Source organism: Bos indicus, chromosome 11 (assembly GCF_029378745.1).
Source record: "Bos indicus isolate NIAB-ARS_2022 breed Sahiwal x Tharparkar chromosome 11, NIAB-ARS_B.indTharparkar_mat_pri_1.0, whole genome shotgun sequence".
In the NCBI taxonomy this organism is placed as follows: Eukaryota; Metazoa; Chordata; class Mammalia; order Artiodactyla; family Bovidae; genus Bos; species Bos indicus.
The window spans coordinates 46,038,629-46,059,520 of record NC_091770.1 but is presented as its reverse complement, the minus strand read 5'-3'; the positions used below and the strand labels follow the sequence as shown (position 1 = coordinate 46,059,520).

Below are 20,892 nucleotides of genomic sequence, written 5' to 3'. Positions count from 1 at the left end.
AGAGGCTACGACCAAGGTCATAGTTCCTCCCTCGCAGTCGCAGTATTACGGAGCTGTCCAAGCCTCGAGCCACACTTCAGCGCCCTTGTGACCTGCTGCATCGGGAGGCCACACCTGGTGACGCTGCAGGGGAGCTCGCGCCCTGGGGCTCCGGATCCGGTCCCGGCACGTGGTCGCACCTGTGACTTGCCCTTGGCCAGACAGGCACTGTCCCTCGCCCGGGGAGGGAGGGGGTCACGTGGTCGCTTTACTCCCGCAGTCATGCACTTGGGTGAAAACAGTACTGCTGCGGAGTCACGAGAACCAGGTTGTCGCCCAGTTATGGCGCAGAGCCACAGGGTGGCTGTGGGTCATTAATTTCCCCGCGGCAGACCGTTTTCTGCGCCGGGGCTGAGGTGCCTGGGGAAGGACTCCTCCGGATTCAAATCCTGATTCTTGCTTGTTGCAGTGTGTCACCTTGAGCGACTTTCAGATCTCTTGCGTAATCGGGAATGTATATTGTTAACAATTATACCTACCTAGTGGCGGGAATTAAACGAGTTAACGAGTGTGAATGGAACTAGAACTCAGTAGGTGTTCCGTGAATGCTAATTTCCGTTTTGTGGTTTCCGTGAATATTCCTGTTTTCTGTTGTGGAAAAGGGTGTCTGAGGTGTTCTCTTCGGACCACCGGAAACTTTCCTATTTTTAGGTAAATTGATTTCTGGTGCCCCTACATGGCATATATGTTGTAGTGACATTAATAAGATTTGCCTTGCACATTTGGGGGCATTTCATTATTTGGCCTAAGATCAAGACTATCCACTCATGCTGGGGGAGATTAAGGCCGTGGTCTCTTGTCAGGATTTGGAGTGAGATTAAAGAATTCCCAACAGAAATATTTACCAGGCTTAGAATGTTCTGGAGCCCTCCCGGCCTTTAGCCATCTCTAGCAGCTGGGCACTGAATAGCAGGAACAAAGACATTGTAAATCATTGCTAAGTCTGGCTCATCTATGGAGGCTTAAAACTCCACCTGAGTTTCCTCTGACCTACCTAGAAAATCTGGTAGAGTTATATGAGTAACTTACAAAGTTCTGAGTCCCAAGGTCGTGGCCAAAAAAAGGAAGTGGGCAATGTCCAGGAGCACTGACCCTGGAGTGCAAATCTGATGTAATTCTGGCACCTTAAATTGTGCACCTCCCTCCGCTTTTACTTCGTTGCAAGGTTATGAAAAAAGTAAAGGACTGACATGTTACAGGTCTTTAGTGTTCTGCCATTTTAAAACAATAATTTCCAAAGCAAGTTATTAAGGCAATTACTTAGAACTTTCCCTGGTATGTGTTTGTTTGTTTTTTCATTCTGCCCATGGACATACTTTTGCCAGTCTGTGGTACTAGCCCTTTAAGTTGGCAAACACTTGCTGGACAACCTCTATTGAAGGCAGCGGGGCAGCCATGGTGAATATGCAGCAAGCTGAGAGCACAGGCCAAGCCCCTTGGTGAGATTTGAGGAGAGTGCTGGGGCAAAGATTCACGCAATTCCCCTTGCAATGCATGTGAATTCTGTGAGTATCTTCAGGCTGTAGAAGGGCTATACCCTTCCTCCTCAGGACTGCACTCATAGCGCCTCTGCCGATGGGGCTGTCAGGAGAGGTGAGGGTTGGGGTGGGTCCTGGCCATCTCATCTGGGGAGAGGATCAGTAGGGTGTGGCCCTTAGAGACTTGGACTTCTCTTGGCTTGAATGCCTCATCCTCTCATGGGGAGGAGAGGTAGAGTTCTGTGGAAAGAAGTTTCAGGGCCTTGAAATGGAAAAATAGAGGAGGTTTGAGCATCACCAGTTCACAAACAAATGGCACTGGTTCTGACCTTATGGCTGAACACAGGAAAGAGGGCAGAGATCCCAAGGATCATGTTTCTGTTAGAATCAAGGTGTTGGACATGCTCTCTTGAACCCTAGCAAGGCCATTTGGTCTAGTGGTTAAATGTGTAGACAGTTAACCCGAACTACCTGCTCTGCTACTCACTAGTCGCTTGACCAGGGACAAGTACCTTCTCTATCTCTGTTTCCTTATCTGTTTAGGGCTTCCAGGTGGCGCTAGTGGTAAAGAAACTGCCTGCTAATACAGGAGACATAAGAGATGTGGGTTCAGTCCCTGATTTGGGAAGATGTCTGGAGGAGAGCATGGCAACTCACTCCAGTATTGTTGCCTGAAGAATCCCATGGACAGAGGGCTATGGTCCATAGGGTCGAACAGTGGAGAGGTTGAGAGTTGCTACTTCATAGGGTTGTTTTGCGGAAAAGGCAATGGCACCCCACTCCAGTACTCTTGCTTGGAAAATCCCATGGATGGAGGAGCCTGGTAGGGTGCAGTCCATGGGGTCAGAAAAATCGGACAGGACTGAGTGACTTCACTTTCACTTTTCACTTTCATGGCATTGGAGAAGGAAATGGCAACCCACTCCAGTGTTCTTGCCTGGAGAATCCCAGGGACAGGGGAGCCTGGTGGGCTGCCGTCTATGGGGTCGCACGGAGTCCGACACGACTGAAGCGACTTAGCAGCAGCAGCAGCAGCGGCAGCAGCAGGGTTGTTGTGAAGACTCAATCAACGTATGTAAAGTCCTTAGAAAGGATGTCTAATCCATGGCTGGTTCAATCTCCAAACTCTTAATATAACAAATAGGGACTTCCCTGATGGTCCAGTAGCTAAGTCTCCGCACTCCCAAGGCAGGGGGCCTGGGTTCAATCCATGGTCAGGAAACTAGATCCCACACGCCACAACTAGAAAATCCTGAGTGCCAAAACTAAGACCTGGAACAACCAAATAAATAAATAAAAGTAAATATTTGAAAAATTCAACAACTACCTGAAGGCCTACTGTGCAGAGCTCATATTTAAAGAGATGTAGGTGTCACATGTCAGAGCTGCCATCCAAGCCAAGCTCTTTCAGACTTCTCCCACTGCTGATAAAGAATGGGGGTGGAAGGAAACAGTCTTGTGGACACAGTAGGGGAAGGAGAGGGTGGGATGAATTGAGAGAGTAGCATGGAAACATACACATTACCATCTTTAAAATAGATAGCCAGTGGGAATTTGCTGTATGACACAGGGGCATAAACCGAGTGCTGTATGACAACCTAGAGGGTGAGATGGAGTGGAAGGTGGGAGGGAGCTTCAAGAGGAAGGAGACATGTATACCTATGATTGATTTCTGTTGATATATAGCCGAAACCAGCACAATATTGTGGAGCGGTTATCCTCAGATTGGGCTTCCCTAGTGGCTCAGATGGTAAAGAATTAGCCTGCAATGTAGGAGATACGGGTTCAATCCCTGGGTCCAGAAGATCCCCAGAGGAGGGCATGGCAACCCACTCCAGTATTCCTGCCTGGAGAATTCCATGGATAGGAGCGTGATGGGCTACAGTCCATACGGTTGCAAAGAGTTGAACATGACTGATGGACTAACACTTTCACTATCTTCCAATTAAAAATAAATAATTTTTTGAAGAGAATAAAAGAACTTAAAGGTGAAAAAAAAAAAAAGAATGGGACCCATGAGAAACTGGGGCCCACTGCCAGGAACCTGGGGACAGCAAGATGGGGTATGATATGTGGCTCAGGGCACATGAATGGGCTTGCTGGCTTAGGAATAAGAAGCCTAGGCCTGGCCCAGACTCTGACCACCCCCAGGATCTTTGGTGAATCTCTGCCACAGAGCCCAGGAGCTTAAGGATCCGTCACCCACCCTCACTTCCAAAAGAATTGCATAAGGCAGCGTGCCGAGTGCCACTGAATACCAGCCTGGGCACTGTGGGTTAGTTTTCTTGGAGATGATTCCCTCTCTCAGTGACTCCACATGAGTGGAGTTGAACTGTTGAGAGCTAGGAAATCTGACTCACCAGCCCCACCAGATGTGCAGAGGGACAGACAAAAGGAAGAGGCAAGGCCCCTTGTGTACTCTCTGAGCTCAGAGAGACTTGCAGTCTGAGGTCACCATTCACTGAGCAGGAAGGAAGCATCTAGGAAATGATCTGATCAGAGGAGGGGGGAACTGCAGTGGAGGATGGGAGCACTGTGGAGCCAGGCCCCAGTCCAAGGCAGTTTCAGAGACCATTGATTCCATTCATTAGGACTTGGAGGGGGCATGTGCCGGGGGGTGGGGGGTGGGGTGGAGATATCCAGAAAAGAGAAGGTGGGAGCCTTAGGGTAAAGGAAAACCACCCCCTCCCTACCCACCACCCGCCTCGGCTTGGCTGTAGTCACAGATGAGTGAAGTTGTAGTACTTACCCTGTTTACTCAAAGCCAGGCATCCTATCAAGAGCTCTGCATGTATTATCTCACATGACGCTCCAGTAAACCTCTCTTGATGTACTTTTACCTTAATTTCTCTCTTTTTTTAACTTATTTCATTTTTGAGAGAGCAATCTTCACCTCCTACTACTCCACCATCTTGATCACTCTTATGCTTCTTTTGGTAATATTTATTTTTATTTATTTATTTGACTGCATCAGATCTTGGTTGTGGCATTAGAACCTCTTAGTTGCAGCATGTGGGATCTAGTTCCCTGACCAGGGATCGAATCCTGGGCCCCCTGCACTGGGAGGACAGAGTCTTAGGCACTGGACCAACAGGGAAGTCCCCTTTTACCTTATTTTACAAAGAATCTGAGGCACAGAGAATGAAGCAACAGTTAAACCAGAAGAACTCCACAAACTTGGAGTCTAAGTGCGTTTTCCCTGGCTGTCAGTAAGTGCAGAGGCAAATAGGATGCCCTGATGTGGTGACTCTTCTTTGCACTTAAGTTAATGTATCTACTTCCCCTTTCTTTCCTCTTTATTTTCATTAACTCTGTTGCTTTTACAGCCTGTATTTTAAGCCTCTTCCAACCCTGTTAGAAGAGAAGAAGGCAGTTTTAGGAGACCTGACTTCAAAATTGCTCCCCTTTAGTAGGAAGCTGCTGTATAGCACAGGGAGCTCAGCTCCATGCTCTGTGATGACCTAAAGGGGTGGGATGGGGGTGGTGGGAGGGAGCCTCAAGAGAGAGGGGATATATGTATACTTATAGCTGAGTCACACTGTTGTACAGCTGAAACCAACACAACATTGTAAAGTAATTATACTCCAATTAAAAAATAAATTTAAAAATAAATTTTGAAAAAAGATTGCCCCCGCCCTTTCCCCAGAGTAAGAAGAGGCAGGAAATCAGAGCACATGTTCTTCCCATAAATAAAGTCGATACAGTGGCCTGACCTTATCTTAGAGTTACTGAAAACCCTGTTCTCGTCAGACTTCTCAAGAAAGAAAACCAGGCAATTCCCTGGTGGCCTAGCTGTTAGGATTCCAGGCTTTCACTGCTGTGGCCCTAGTCACTTCTTCCAGAAATAGGTTCAAAACAACAATTCAAGAACAGACCACACATCACCATCCTCACCACTATTCTCCCACCTGCTCTGTGTGTGGCTAGCTTCTGTCTTCAAACATTTCCTCATTCCCCATCCAACAGCACTGACCACCCAGTATCCTCGGCTCTGCCCTGACAAGGTCCAGGGAAAGTTCCAGACAGAGAGGGGAGGTAGGGGACGAGTGCTTTCAAGCACCCGCACAGCCAGGCTCTGATGTGGAGACTCATTGGTTGAGAATGGCCTCAAACCAGCAACTCACAGCAATAAAGAGCTGGATTTTGGTCATGTTGGGAAAACAGGTCAGTCTGTTCCTCTGCCAACACAAGGGGTGGGGGACCGGTCCACCCACTCTAGATTTTTATATGTCTCCTTCCTGACTGCTCCCACTCCTAGTCTCTTCCCTTTGGTTTTGAAAGGGAAGATCTTTGCATCTTGGGCAAGATGCGGCGTACAACCCAGACAGAGAGGGCAGAAAAACACAGTTCTTAAAGCTTGAAATGGCCCCGAAACAAGCTTCTGGACAGCCAGGTATGCCTGCACACTTCTTCAGTAAGGCCTGTCCGGAGACCTCAACCAGGACTCTGTTTTCCCCAAGACCGAACTTTCTCAGCTCTTGCCAGGAAAGCAGAGAAGAAAGGCAACTTGCTGGAAACTCAGGAACTGTGTGTTATGATGCTCTCATGGCAGAAGGGGAAAGGGATCAGACCCTCGCCACCGCTGCCAGAGAGATGTGGCTTCAGTCTGAGAGAGTGAGTGGGCAGCAGGATGTGAGTCATCCACAGGGCAGTGCCGTGCCACAGACCGGGTAGCTAGTAATGGTCTCAGTTGCTCCGTTATTTCCCCAGCTTTTCATCGTTTCACTCAGGCAACAAACAGTCTAGCGAGGGTCTGGCAGAGCAACAAGACTGACCAGAGCCTTTGCCCTCACAAAACACAAACTGCTTCTCACACCCAGAATTTTACACTGAGGACTGGCCCTGAACACGACAGTCAAAGTCAACCTTCCACCCACCTCAGCAGCTGTACTGACCACACAGTTCATCATCCAGGTCACTCTTATTCATCATTCTGCTCGAAAGCAAACATTTACAGAGCACAGGAGGCTGTCCCCTGCTCTCATGGGCGCCCCCCAAACCGACTCAGGGACCCTCACTCACCTGATCCAATCAGCAAGAAAAACTGCTCCAGGAGGAGCACCCCCGACTCCCAGGGCTCCATGGGTGAAGCTGGAGAGAAAAAGCTGTCTGTTGGAAGAGCAACCAAGAGCCTGGGCCTGTGTTTGGGGGCTCCGAGGGGCTTCAGCTGTTGGGAATGGCTTCACAGGAGACTGAAGTTCTAACAGAGTACAGTCTGTTCATTTTTCAACGGGGAAATCCATTTCTCTTGGCCTCTGGCTAGAGCCTTGCTCCTTAAAATGTGGTCCTCAGACCAGTAACAAGGGAGATGGCAGAATGTCAGACCCGCCCAGACCTATAGAATCAGAATCTGCATTTTTTTTTAAATTTTATTCCCTGGTGGTCTAGTCATCCAGACGTCACGCTCCCAATTCAGGGGGCTTGGGTTCAATCCCTGACCAGGGAAAAAGATCCACATGCCACAACTAAGACCTGGTGCAGCCAAATAAATATTAAAAAAAAATTTATTAAAGCACAGTTGAATTACAATGTGTTGATTTCTGCTATACAGCAAAGTGATTCAGTTATATATGTGTGTGTTTGTGTATTTCATATTATTTTCTATTATGGTTTACCACAGGTTATTGAATATAGTTCCCTGTGCTATATAGTAGAACCTTATTGTTTATCTATTCTATATATAATAGTTTGCATCTGTTAATTCCAAACTTCCATTCCTTCCCTCACCCACACCCCCCCTTGGCAACCACAAATCTGTTCTCTATGTAGAATCTGCATTTTAACAAGGTCCCTGTGGGACTCATAGGCATGTTACATTTTAAGAAGCAGTTACAGAAGAATAATGACTTGTTATCTGTAAAGTTTAGAAAACAATATGGTAGTACCTTCTTCTTCAGTCAGATGTTGAAAAGCCACCACTGTTTCTTAAGCCTGATTTTCCTCAGCAAGCACTCAGACCATTTTAGCTAAGGAGGACTTCATAGCCTCTGGGGTCAGACTATATGGAATGAGCATCCCACTGTATCATTCTCATGCTGTGAGCTTCGGCAAATTCCCTTACTTCTAGCTGCCTCACATTTCTTTTCTGTACAGTGGAGATAATAGAGTTGTTCTCAGGATTAAATGAGCTTCCATTCTGGCTCAGTGGTAAAGAATCTACCTGCCAATGCAGAAGACACAGGCTCGATCCCTTGGTCAGGAAGATCCCCTGGAGAAGGAAATTACAACCTACTCCAGTACTTGCCTGGAGAATCCCATGGCAGACTGCAGTCCATGGAGTCACAAAAAATTCAGACACGATTTAGCAACTAAACACACACACAGAGGATTAAATAAATAAAGTGCTTGGCGTGTACCTGGCATTAAGCGAGCACGAAATACGCTTGGATACTAATTGGATTTGGGTGTCCCCCAGTTTTCTATACACCATCTGTTAGGATGAAATGCTTCTGGACTTGGTGGTCTCATCCATTATGCACAGATGCTTTGCAGTTTTATATAAGTGACTTTATTTCTGGAGGCAACCTACTGTTACCCCTCCCCCAAATATATTCATTTCAGGACTGTCCATTTCATTTATTCCATCCCCACCATCTGCAGGGAGTTGAACTTTTCTGCTGTGACTTTGGATAATGCCTCTGACAATGATTTATGAAAACTTTGAATATGTGTATGAAGAAGCTGAAGTTGAACAGTTCTATGAAGACCTACAAGACCTTTTAGAAATAACACCCAAAAAAGATGTCCTTTTCATTATAGGGGACTGGAATGCAAAAGTAGGAAGTCAAGAAACACCTGGAGTAACAGGCAAATTTGGCCTTGGAGTACAGAATGAAGCAGGGCAAAGGCTAATAGAGTTTTGCAAAGAGAACACACTGGTCATAGCAAACACTCTCTTCCAACAACACAAGAGAAGACTCTACACATGGACATCATCAGATGGTCAACACTGAAATCAGATTGATTGTATTCTTTGCAGCCAAAGATGGAGAAGCTCTATACAGTTAGCAAAAACAAGACTGGGAGCTGACTGCGGCTCAGATCATGAACTCGTTATTGCCAAATTCAGACTTAAATTGTAGAAAGTGGGGAAAACTACTAGACCATTCAGGTATGACCTAAAACAAATCCCTTATAATTATACAGTGGAAGTGAGAAATAGATTTAAGGGACTAGATCTGATAGACAGAGTGCCTAATGAACTATGGAATGAGGTTCATGACATTGTACAGGAGACAGGGATCAAGATCATCCCAAGAAAAAGAAATGCAAAAAAGCAAAATGACTGTCTGAGGAGGCCTTACAAATAGCTGAGAAAAGAAGAGAAGCCAAAAGCAAAGGAGAAAAGGAAAGATATACCCATTTGAATGCAGAGTTCCAAAGAATAGCAAGGAGAGATAAGAAAGCCTTCCTCAGTGATAGGTGCAAAGAAATAGAGGAAAACAATAGAATGGGAAAGACTAGAGATCTCGTCAAGAAAATTAGAGATACCAAGGGAACATTTCATGCAAAGATGGGTTCGATAAAGGACAGAAATGGTATGGACCTAACAGAAGCAAAAGATATTAAGAAGAGGTGGCAAGAATACACAGAAGAACTGTACAAAAAGATCTTCACGACCAAGATAATCACGATGGTATGATCGCTCACCTAGAGCCAGACATCCTGGAATGTGAAGTCAAGTGGCCCTTAGGAAGTATCACTACAAACAAAGCTAGTGGAGGTGAAGGAATTCCAGTTGAACTCTTTCAAATCCTAAAAGATCATGTTGTGAAAGTGCTGCACTCAATATGTCAGCAAATTTGGAAAACTCAGCAATGGCCACAGGACTGGAAAAGGTCAGTTTTCATTCCAATCCCAAAGAAAGGTAATGCCAAAGAATGCTCAAACTACCACACAATTGCATTCATCTCACACGCTAGTAAAGTAATGCTCAAGATTCTCCAGGCCAGGCTTCAGCAATACGTGCAATGTGAACTTCCAGATATTCAAGCTGGATTTACAAAAGGCAGAGGAACCAGAGACCAAATTGCCAACATCCGCTGGATCATCGAAAAAGCAAGAGAGTTCCAGAAAAACATCTATTTCTGCTTTATTGACTATGCCAAAGCCTTTGACTGTGTGGATCGCAACAAACTGTGGAAAATTCTTCAAGAGATGGGAATACCAGACCACCTGACTTGCCTCTTGAGAAACCTGTATGCAGGTCAGGAACTAACAGTTAGAACTAGACATGGAACAACAGACTGGTTCCAAATAGGAAAAGGAGTATGTCAAGGCTGTATATTGTCACCCTGCTTATTTAACTTCTATGCAGAGTACATCATGAGAAATGCTGGGCTGGATGAAGCACAAGCTGGAATCCAGATTGCTGGGAGAAATATCAATAACCTCAGATATGTAGGTGACACCACCCTTATGGCAGAAAGAGAAGAAGAACTAAAAGCCTCTTGATGAAAGTGAAAGAGGAGAGTGAAAAAGTTGGCTTAAAGCTCAACATTCAGAAAACAAAGATCATGGCATCTGGTCCCATCACTTCATGGCAAATAGATGGGTAAACAGTGGAAAGAGTGACAGACTTTATTTTTGGGGGCTCAAAAATCACTGCAGATGGTGATTGCAGCCATGAAATTAAATGACACTTACTCCTTGGAAGGAAAGTTATGACCAACCTAGACAGCATATCAAAAAGCAGAGACATTACTTTGTCAACAAAGGTCCATCTAGTCAAGGCTATGATCTTTCCAGTGGTCATGTATGGATGTGAGAGTTGGACTATAAAGAAAGCTGAGCACTGAAGAATTGATGCTTTTGAACTGTGGTGTTGGAGAAGACTCTTGAGAGTCCCTTGGACTGCAAGGAGATCCAACCAGTCCATCCTAAAGGAGATCAATCCTGGGTGTTCATTGGAAGGACTGATGTTGAAGCTGAAACTCCAATACTTTGGCCCCCTGATGCGAAGAGCTGACTCATTTGAAAAGACCCTGATGCTGGGAAAGATTGATGGCAGGAGGAGAAGGGGGAGACAGAGGATGAAATGGTTGGATGGCATCACCAACTCAATGGACATGAGTTTGTGTAAACTCCAGGAGTTGGTGATGGACAGGGAGGCCTGGAGTGCTGCGGTTCATGGGGTCGCAGAGAATCGGACGCGACTGAACTGAACTGAGTTGAACTGAATATGTATATAGGGGTCTTACCCTACTGGTTCCAGGTACCTTCTGAAACTTTGTTTCTGTCCTTCTTTCCTTCGGATTTATTTCTGGTTTTTCTGGGTCTTCCTTGCTGCCAGCAGTCTTTCTCTAGTTGTGGTGAGTCGGGGCTACTCTAGTTGCAGTGCACGGGCTTCTCATTCCCGTGGCTTCCCTTGTTGCAGAGTTGGGGCCCTACGCACACAGGCTTCAGAAGTTTCGGTGTGTGGGCTCAGTAGTTGCGGCTCACATACTCTGGAATGCTAGCTCAGTAGTTACAGCGCACCAGCTCTCAAGCTCCGGAGTGAGAGCTTAATTGCCCCTCGGCATGTGATATTTTTGTTCCTGGACCAGGGATCAAGCCCGAGCCCCCTGCATTGGAAGGAGGATTCTTAACTACTTGACTACCAGGGAAGTCCTGAGAACCAGTATTTACACCTTACTGTACAAGGAAATGAGAACCTGAGAGCCCATGACCACATCGTGAGTAGGGGAACAGAACCTGGAATGCTGGCTGGCACAGGAAGCCCTGGCAGGCTGGGAATGAATGAATGACTCCAGACCCAACGTTCTTCCCAGCACTTAGGGTTGCCTCCAATGTAAACCAGAGGAGTAACTTTTAGGGGTACAGCTTTCAGGCCAGACAATAGAGAGAGACCAAAAAGACAGACCTCAGTTGGAAGTACTCTGTTCCATTGTCCCCTTGTGCAGGCTAAGTCGCTTCAGTCATGTCTGACTCTTTGCTACTCTATGGACTGTAGCCCAGGCCACCAGGCTCTTCTGTCCACGGGGATTCTCTCCAGGCAAGAACACTGTAATGGGTTGCCATTTCCGTCTCCATTGTCCCCATGAGAATTCATGTTTATCAGATTTTCATTATCAAACTGCGGTCACTGAAATGATTAGGCTAAATAATACATACACATGTTAAAAACTATACCGTACATGGTGGGAATGTAAATTGGTACAGCCGCTATGGAGAACAGGATGGATATTCCTTAAAAAACTAAAAATAGAGCTACCATGTGACCCTGCAATTCCACTCCTGGAATATACAGAGAAAACCATAAAAGATACCTACACTCCAATGTTCACTGCATCACTGTTTACAGTAGCCAAGACACGGAAGCAACCTTAATGTCCATCAACAGAGGAATGGATAAAGAAGATGTGATACATATATACAATGGAATATTACTCAGCCATTAAAAAGAATGAACTAATACCATTTGCAGCAACATGGGTGGACCTGGAAATTATCATACTAAGTGAAGTAAGTCACACAGAGAAAGACAAATATCATATGATATTTATATGTGGAATCTTTTAAAAAAATGATACAAATGAAGTTATTAACATAATAGAAACAGACTCACAGACTTAGAGAAGGAACTTATGGTGGGAGGGGGAGGGTAGAGAGGAAGGATACTTACAGAGTTTGGGATGGACATGTACACACTGCTTTATTTTATACGAATAATCAACAAGGACCTAGTGTATAGCAAAAGGAACTCTGCTCAATACTCTATAATAACTTGAATAGGAAAAGAATTTGAAAAAGAATAGATACATTTATATGTGTAACTAAATCACTTTGCTGGACTAAAATATTGTTAGTCAACTATACTCCAACATGAAATTTAAAAATTAAATTAAAAACACTACACCCTACAGAAGAGTTTTGAGTTAAAAAGTGCCTCTGCTTGAAACCTCAGTTTTCTTATCTAACCCCCAAAATAACTACTATTGAGTTCCTTGTGAACTCATGACATTATTTAATATAATTAAATATGTACAGCTTAAAAAAAAAAAAAAACTGTTTATTTACTTGGCTGCACCAGGATCTTTTTTGCAACGTGAAGAATCTTCCGTTGTGTCATTCGAACTCTTAGTTGTAGCACATGCGATCTAGTTCCCTGACCAGGGATTGAACCTCGGCCCCCTGCATTGGGAGTGTGGCATCTTAGCCACTGGACCACCAGGGAAGTCCCTAAGTATGTACATCTTTTTGTATGTCAATCATATCTCACCCAAATGGTTTCTTTAAAAATTCCTTGTAATACAAACATAGAAAGTATTTATATTTTTCTATGATATAAAATATATACCTTTTTTTTTTTCCATGCAGCTTGTGGGATCTTAGTTCTCCAACCAAGGGTTTGATCCCAGGCCCTGAGCAGTGAAAATGCAGAGTCCTAACCACTAAACTGCCAGGGAATTCCCCCATTTTTCTCTTTTTCATCAAGTGAAATCCTACCACACACAGTTATACAACTGGTTCTTTTCACTTAACATGTTTAGATACCTCTGCATGTCACCATATATGTGTGTGTGCTCAGTTGTGTCTGACTCTTTGCAACCCTATGGACTGTAGCCCACCGGGCTCTTCTGTCCATGGGATTTTCCAGGCAGAAATACTGGACTGGGTTGCCATTTCCTACTCCAGGGAATCTTCCTGACCCAGGGTTTGAACCCATGTTTCTTGCATCTCCTGCATTGTCAGGCGAGTTCTTTACCACTAGCACCACCTGGATATGGAACTCCTTGATTCTTTTAAAAGCTGAGTAACAATCAATCATAATATGTGTGTGTGTGTGTGTGTGTGTGTGTGTGTATTCTAGCACAGGTGGAGTAGCTGGGTCATAGGCTATGTCAATGTTCTCATTTATATGGTATTGCCAAACTGTACCATTTAGACGCCCACCTGTGAGCCTGTAAGAGAAAATGTCAGTTTCAAGGTTCAGGATGTTTCAGATCTCCTTCGGGTTACATGTGGTCAGTGGCCTAATAGCCCACCTACATCTCCTTCATCAATATCGACCTCCCTCTTTAGCATCTCTGAACTCGCAGTAAGAATGAGACCTTTAGACTGTCATCCTCAGCAGTTAATTTTTTTTTCCCCTTCTGGCTCTTGTAATTCCTGCACAAATCTGTCTTTTCCTTCACATTGTCCCTTCCAATCTAGACCAAGTCCACTCTCCATCCATCCATCCACCCTTCCCTCCCTGCACTCTCCAGAACAGTATCCCCAGCCCAGCACAGCTGTGAACACACTCGTCTCCTTCCCCTCAGGGTGTGTGTTTGCTTTTCCAATGAGGTCACCCTCCCAGTCACCTCCTTGCTTGTTGATGTTCCTATGACCACAGGGCCTGTTGGCATGGTGCTTGTTATGGGGTCAGTGTGGGTAACCAGGTTCTGAAGAGACAGGTTCTGCCACTGAAAACTTTAGAACTGTAGCTACTTGCTGCTTCAGCCCAGGCTGGCTGAGATCTTGCTGCCAAGAACTCTGATGATTAACCCAGGCATCGCCCCCACCTTCCTCGTGGTTACCCACTTTTACTTCCTGTTTGTCTGTGCCTGGGGCGCCTAAAACAGGGGCCAATCAGAGGGCTTTACTGATGTTTTCAAACCTTTGGACAATATCTAGGCACCGTTTCTGATGGGAGCTTCTTAGAAAGGAGGGAGGAATCCAGGACAAGATGGAAAAGGAATCATTGCTGGTGCTGCTCTGGGTCCCAGTCCTGAACTAAGAACATCCTCCCCTATTCTAGTGGCTCAGACAGTAAAGAATCTGCCTGTGGCGATGCAGGAGACGGGCGTTTGATCCCTAGGTGGGAAAGGTACCCTGTAGGAGGAAATGGCAACCCACTCTAGTAGTCTTTCCTGGGAAATCCCATGAACAGAGGAGCCTGGTGGGCTACAGCCCCCGGGGTCGCAAAGAATTGGACATGACTGAGTGACTAACACACACTGCTGTCCCCAAGAGTGCCTCACTGTGACAGGGAAGAGCAAATTCGGACTCCACGTTGAATATGCTTCTTTCACTTTAACCTTTGCTTCTAAATGCTTTTGTTCTGATCATGACTACCTGTAAGTATTGACAGAATGGCCTGTCACAGGAGCTCTTCCTCTGCCTGAATATTAAAATGCCTTTGTTTGGCTCACAAAGAGGCAATCTGACCCTGCCTACCTGTGAATGGTTGCAGAAAAGAATTGAACACATCCCTACCCCAGGGCTAGCCATTCCAAGAGATATTTTGCAAGACTTATGGCTTTTTTACTCTACTTCCTTACCTCCTCCCCTTCTCTGTTCTAGAAAAGAAACTGGCATTCAGACATCATAAGATGGTTTTGGGGGACCCTGTTTGTGTTAGTTGCTCAGTTGTGTCCAACTCTTTGTGACCCCATGGACTGTAGCCCCCCAGGCTCCTCTGTCCATGGGATTCTCCAGGCAAGAATACTGGAGTGGATTGCCATTTCCTTCTCCAGGGGATCTTCCTGGCCCAGGGATCAAACACAATTCTCCTGCATTGCAGGCAGATTCTTTACAATCTGAGCCACCAGGGAGGCCCTTGGGAGACCCTTGGGGAACCCTAGTCCACCATCTTCTCGGTCTATCAACTTTCTGAATAAAGTTGTTATTCCTTGCCTCAACACCTGATTTATTGGCCTATTGTGAAGCAAGCAGAGTGAGCTTGGACTTGTAACATCACCTGACCAGCTGCCTGACTTCCCTCTGCTGCCTAAGCCCAAGAGTGAGAACCATGGACAGTGTGGGGGACCCAGGACAGGGCCCAAGATGAAGGATGGGGGAATGCAGCCTATTGTGAAATCCAAGCTTAGTATCTCCATCCATCCCCTCCACCACATCTGGGTCCTTTCTTCATTTTATCCTCTCTCCTTAGTAGATTCAGTACTTTTCTCACCACTATCTCCTTCTGCCTTCAAACTTCCATAAATCTCCTTTTGTTCTTACAGTCACTGACACCAAGCAGGACCCTGCAGGGCCCTCCTAGGTACAAAATCTCTGTCACCCCTGTCTCTTGTTTGTAGAAAAAAGGCTTTAGTCTACTAGAACGTCCCTGAGTTCCAGAGCAGGAACAAGTCATTACTTAGCAGGGAAGTGAGGAAATGCAGAAACAAAGGAGCAGTTAAAGGAGAAAAGTAATGACAATAGCTCAGTGATAAAACAAGGTCCTAGTTCCTCCTCAAGGGATATACATCACAATCTGACACTATCTTATTAGAGTTTTCTGCCAAAACTAAGACCCTCCCCCGACCCCGCCCCTGCTGACCCAAGTGGAGGATGATGACTACATGCTGAGCTGAGACTAGGCACTAGATCCCCAGACTGGTTGGAACCAGAAGGTAGATTACCAAAATTCCTGAAACATCATCTGGTTACTTCATCACAAACCAATCAGAAGAAAGTCACGTCCCCTGCACCCCTCACCCCAAATGTTGGGGCACAAACTCCCAGTAGTCTTACTGTGTGTGTGTGTGAGCTCAGTCACTTCAGTCCTGTCTGAATCTTCCTATGGAACGTAGTCTGCCAGGTCCTTGTGTCCATGGGATTCTCCCAAGAATATGGGAGTGGGTTGCCATGCCCTCCTCTAGGGAATACCCCTACACCAGGGATCAAACCCACGCGTCTCCTACATTTCCTGCATGGCAGGCAGATTCTTTACCCACTGAACCTGGGGCCTTGCAAATTAATGCTGTGCCTTCCTTCGTCACAACTCTGTATCTGGGTAAATTGGCTTTGCTGTGCTGTGGACGAGCAAATTGATGACATCACTTTTATCTACCACGAGCTCCTAGAGATAAAGAGCCTCTTCTCCACCATGCTGTCTGTTTGATTGTGAAATATGTGGTCATCTTCTCCACGCCGGCCAAAATTTCTGCCATGCCCTAGCTCTAAAACCCCAGCCTTTGCTCTGCTCTGCTCTCCCTGAATCCTCGTACTTGATGATGTCAGTGGACCTCTTTCTTTTGATTGTCCTCTCCGCTGACATCAGTGTGCTCTCTCCTCCAATTCCACACTGGTCTTCTTCCCCAGGGCCTCTCCCTTTTTTGCACACCTCCTTCTCTCTCCCAACATCTCCCTTCGAAATCTCAGTGTAGTCCCTAAATCACCACCTCCATCTCCAGGTCCACAGATCTAAATGCCAGCTGCCCATTTTGTCCATCAAATGAATTTCAACCACAATTTCTCAACTTCTCACCCCTACCCCAAGCAGCCCCCTTCTGACGACTTCCCCATTTTCATGACTCAATAGCTTTCCCAGGTGGCACTGGTAAAGAACCCGCCTGCCAATGCAGGAGACAGAGAGACTGGGGTTCGATCCCGGGTGGGGAAGATTCCCTGGAGGCAATGACAACCCACACCAGTATTCTTGCCTGGAGAATCTCAGGGACAGAGAAGCCTGGCGAGCTACAGCCCGTGGAGTTGCAAAGAGTCAGGTACGACTGAAGCGACTTAGTATGCAGCTGTCTCTAAGATGCTTTGAAGCCTTCAGCTTCCACAACACCCAGTCTTTACCTCCTTCAGACTTTCTCACAAATTGGTACCTCTTTTCAGCTCCCGCCCCACCCACATTTCCTGGATTCTTCTGTGCCTCCAATCATCAATCCCTTATGCTAACATCTCAAAGGTGCCCCCTGCTGTGTGTGGAATGAAGCCCAACCCAGCGAAACTTCTCCAGGCTGCCCCTCCTGTCCTTTTCAATCCTGGGACATTCCTCCCTGCCCTCCATCCTGACATTCCTCTTCCATCGAGGCTCAGTATGCAATTCTCCGCTACACATTCCTCTATGGTAATCTCCATGGGAGATCTCTCATCTAAACTCCCAAATATCTGGATCTGGCACACTCAGCCCTCTTGGTCTGTGTGTTAGTCTTGTTTTCCCAGTCATGTCACAAGTTCCTGGAGCATCTTTGTGTTTCTTAGGATGAGGCCAGTAAATTCATAAACTCAGGAGCAAGACAAGGAAGGCAAATAAGGCAGAAAGGGGACAAGGACATGTATAAAAGATTAGGAGGATCCCTGTGGACCCTCTTAGCTCAGTCGATAAAGAATCTGCATGGAGACTGGGTTCGATCCCTGGATAGGGAAGACCCCCTGAAGGAGGAAATGGCAACTCACTCCAGTATCCTTGCCTGGAGAATCCCATGGACAGAGGAGCCTGTCCACGGCGTCGCAAAAGTTGGACACAACTTAGCGACTAAACCACCACTGTGGACCAAGCAAAACCCATCTGCAGGGGGATGGCCCTGTGGGCCACTGGTTTGAGACCCTCACCTAGATGCCTTGCCTGAGCCAGCTAGCCTATGAATATTTCTTTTATCTCTCTGAAGCAGCATCTAGCAAAGAGAGGGGAAGGGTGACCTGATTTCCTTGGCCTGGCATAGAAGGCGCAGCCGGCCTCAACAGCCCAGAGGTGTCACCTCCCTTTCTCACCCAGCCCATAGTGCTGCACCCATATGTCAGATGCTACCCCCTGGCTCCAGCTTCCTGTGAGGTCTAACCAGCAGAAGCTTTTCTCACTCACAGACTAAAGAAAGAGCCGCCTGCTCCTCCCGCTGCTCATGACCCTAATCAGAGCCGGATTGGGAGCACCTACCAGGTGGCATGAACAGCCTCTTGAAGCATAGGCTGAGCCTATGTGCCCCAACTTGGGTGGCAGGACATACAGGACTGGTGTGGGGAGGGGGGTGGGGTGGAGACAGAAGGACTGCAGGGGAAAGGCAAAGGCAGGGAGAAGACAGGTGGTGGGAGGTGGGGTGGGAGGAGCCACAGTGGGGGTGGGGGCTTGGCAAAGCACGTGCAGAAACCCAACTAAAATACTTTTTTTTTTTTTCCTTTGGTTGCACCAGGTCTTGTTTACAGCATGTGGGGTATTTAGTTGTGGCATGTAGGATTTAGTTCCCCAACCAGGGATTGAACCTGGCACCCTGCATTGGGAACTCAGTCTTAGCCAATGGATGACCAGGGAAGTCCTGAAACCCAATTTTGACTCCTCCTGTGGCCACTCTCTCACACCCACTCCTTTCTCACTCCCTCCTCCCTAAGTCTAGCCACTCAACCGCAGCTCCTAGCCTCATCCCACTTCCAACCAAGCTACACAGGTGCCCAGACTAATCAGCTAGACCATGACTTTCATGAAGACTCCTTCAACAACTGCTGCCCACAGTAGGGCACAATCCAGAAGGTTCTGGCTGCCTGGCGCTCTCCTCTGTCCATCCGGCTTTCTTGTCCATTGATTCACCACGGGAAAAATCTAGTCAGCCCAGTCTGGCTGTTTCCCACCACCTCCCTTCCCTGCTCTGAAGGCAGCAGCCTCAAAGGTCACTTGAGAAAGTTACTGACTTCCTCACAAACGTTAGCTGCCACCTACATCCCATCATTTCCCTCTTCCCAGAAGGCCTGGGTGCAGTAATGTATGAATGTGTGCGTGAGCATGTGTGTTCAGTCACTCAGTCGTGTCTGACTCTTTTTGACCTCATGAACCCTCATCTCCTGAATTGGCAGGCGAGTTTACTGCTGAGCCACCAGGTGCAGTACTGTGTGCATGCTAAGTCGCTTCAGTTATGTCCAACTCTTTGCAACCCTATGGGCTGTAGTTCACCAGGCTCCTCTGTCCATGGGTTTCTCCAGGCAAGAATACTGGAGTGGGTTGCCATGCCAACACAGGGATCAAACCTGCATCTCTTACGTCAACCTGCATTGGCAGGCAGGTTCTTTACCACTAGCGCCACCTGGGAAACCCAAGAGCACAGTGGAGTAATTCTAAACCCATGAATAAGAAGAAACTGGAGCTCAGAAGGTGTCAGTCCATTCCTGAGACTACAGCGCTTATGAGCAGCTAACCCTCCTATGCTCCTCCCTGGAGGCCTGCCTCGGACCTGCCTTAAATGAGCACCATGAGCTCCTGGAAAACAAGGTGCAGGTTCTCTTTTTCATGTGACAAACAATGCAACAACTAGAGGCCAGAGCTAGGTAAACAGTTAAGAGGAACATTCATTAGTTTTGTGTTTGCTTATAATCTATCCTGTTGCTGAAATTCATTAAAAAAAAGTTGAACACCCCCCACGGACACACACCCTAGCATCACAGACTGCATGACGCTGTTCCCCCTGAAAGACATTGAAAGAGCAAAAGACACAAGGCAAGCGGAGCCCAGACGAAGGCAGTGGTCTGCTGGAATGTTCTGGAATGTTTTGATCCAGTTTCCTTTCAGAGGTGGCAGACCCTCTGTGTAGTGGAGCTCTGTGTTTGTGGTTTCTGTCTTCATGGAAGCTGTGCGGTTACCTGGAACACTGAACCAGTAGAACCATGACTTACATTTTCCAACATCATGTGATTTATGTACTATTTATGTTTCAGGATCTCTGTTATTCCCGACAGTTGGCAAAACATTTTCTACCGGGAATATTGGTACCTTGGAGTGGGAGGTGGAAACCCAGCACTAACTGCCTCCTGCATAGGATTATACTCATGATCTGCTCAGGGTGAGGCCCAGCAAGAGACCGAGGGAAGCTCCAAGGTCCCAGGGTTGACTGTACCAGCAGGGAAGGACCTGGATCACATTCAGACTCTTGATGCCTGGCCTCGAGTTGGTGGTCATCCACCCACCATTGAAATCAGGGCTCCGGGAATGTCAGTCCTCAGAGGTGGCTCTGAGTGCCAAAGTTCATCCTGCACCCCAGGTTGATCGTCTTGATTTAAGTTATGAGCTTTCTGGGCAAAGTGAGGCGATAACTGAGTTTTGAAAATTCACCACTGAATTCCACTCACTGCCCTGGGCAGCTCCTGATAACCTGCTCATAGCAGCCTGCCCCCACCTGCCTGTCCCCACTGCAGCCCTGAGTCCTCAGGCCACTCCTGGCCCAGTAACAATCAGGAAGAGATGGCACCAGGGGACCCGGAAAGCAGTCCTTCAACTCAACTCCTTCACACATTGCTCTCCTGTGCTCCCGCTTTATCACGCCAGCATCGCTCCAGGCACTCAGCTGAGCAACAAGCCATGTGAAAAAGAATTGCCTCACAAGCCTGTGTGATAAAGGGCAATCACAGAGGTATGCACGAAATATAGGTGAGGCCCTGAGCACCATGAGAGGAAGTCTTTGTGAGTTGGAATGCTTGTGCTCAGCTGTGTCTGACTCTTTGCCTACCCATGGACTGCAACTTGCCAGGCTCCTCTGTCCATGGAGGTGACTCTGGTAAAGGAATGAAGGGAAGACAGAAAAGACTGGATGAGAAAGCTGCAAAGGGCAGGTCCAGGCCAGAGCATGATTGCAATATGTAGCCACTAAGCCAACCTGGGGCCCTGCTTCATAATGAGGCCAAGACCCTTATCTACACGTCAGAGTTGGCAGAGACCCTCATTTGTTACAGCTTAATC

General features: G+C 46.9%; 1 pseudogene; it reads left to right on the top strand.

Moving 5' to 3' along the window:
• Positions 1-261: 261 nt before the first annotated feature.
• LOC109565555 (large ribosomal subunit protein eL43-like) overlaps positions 262-20,892 on the top strand; it is a 32,806-nt pseudogene continuing 12,175 nt past the window's right edge.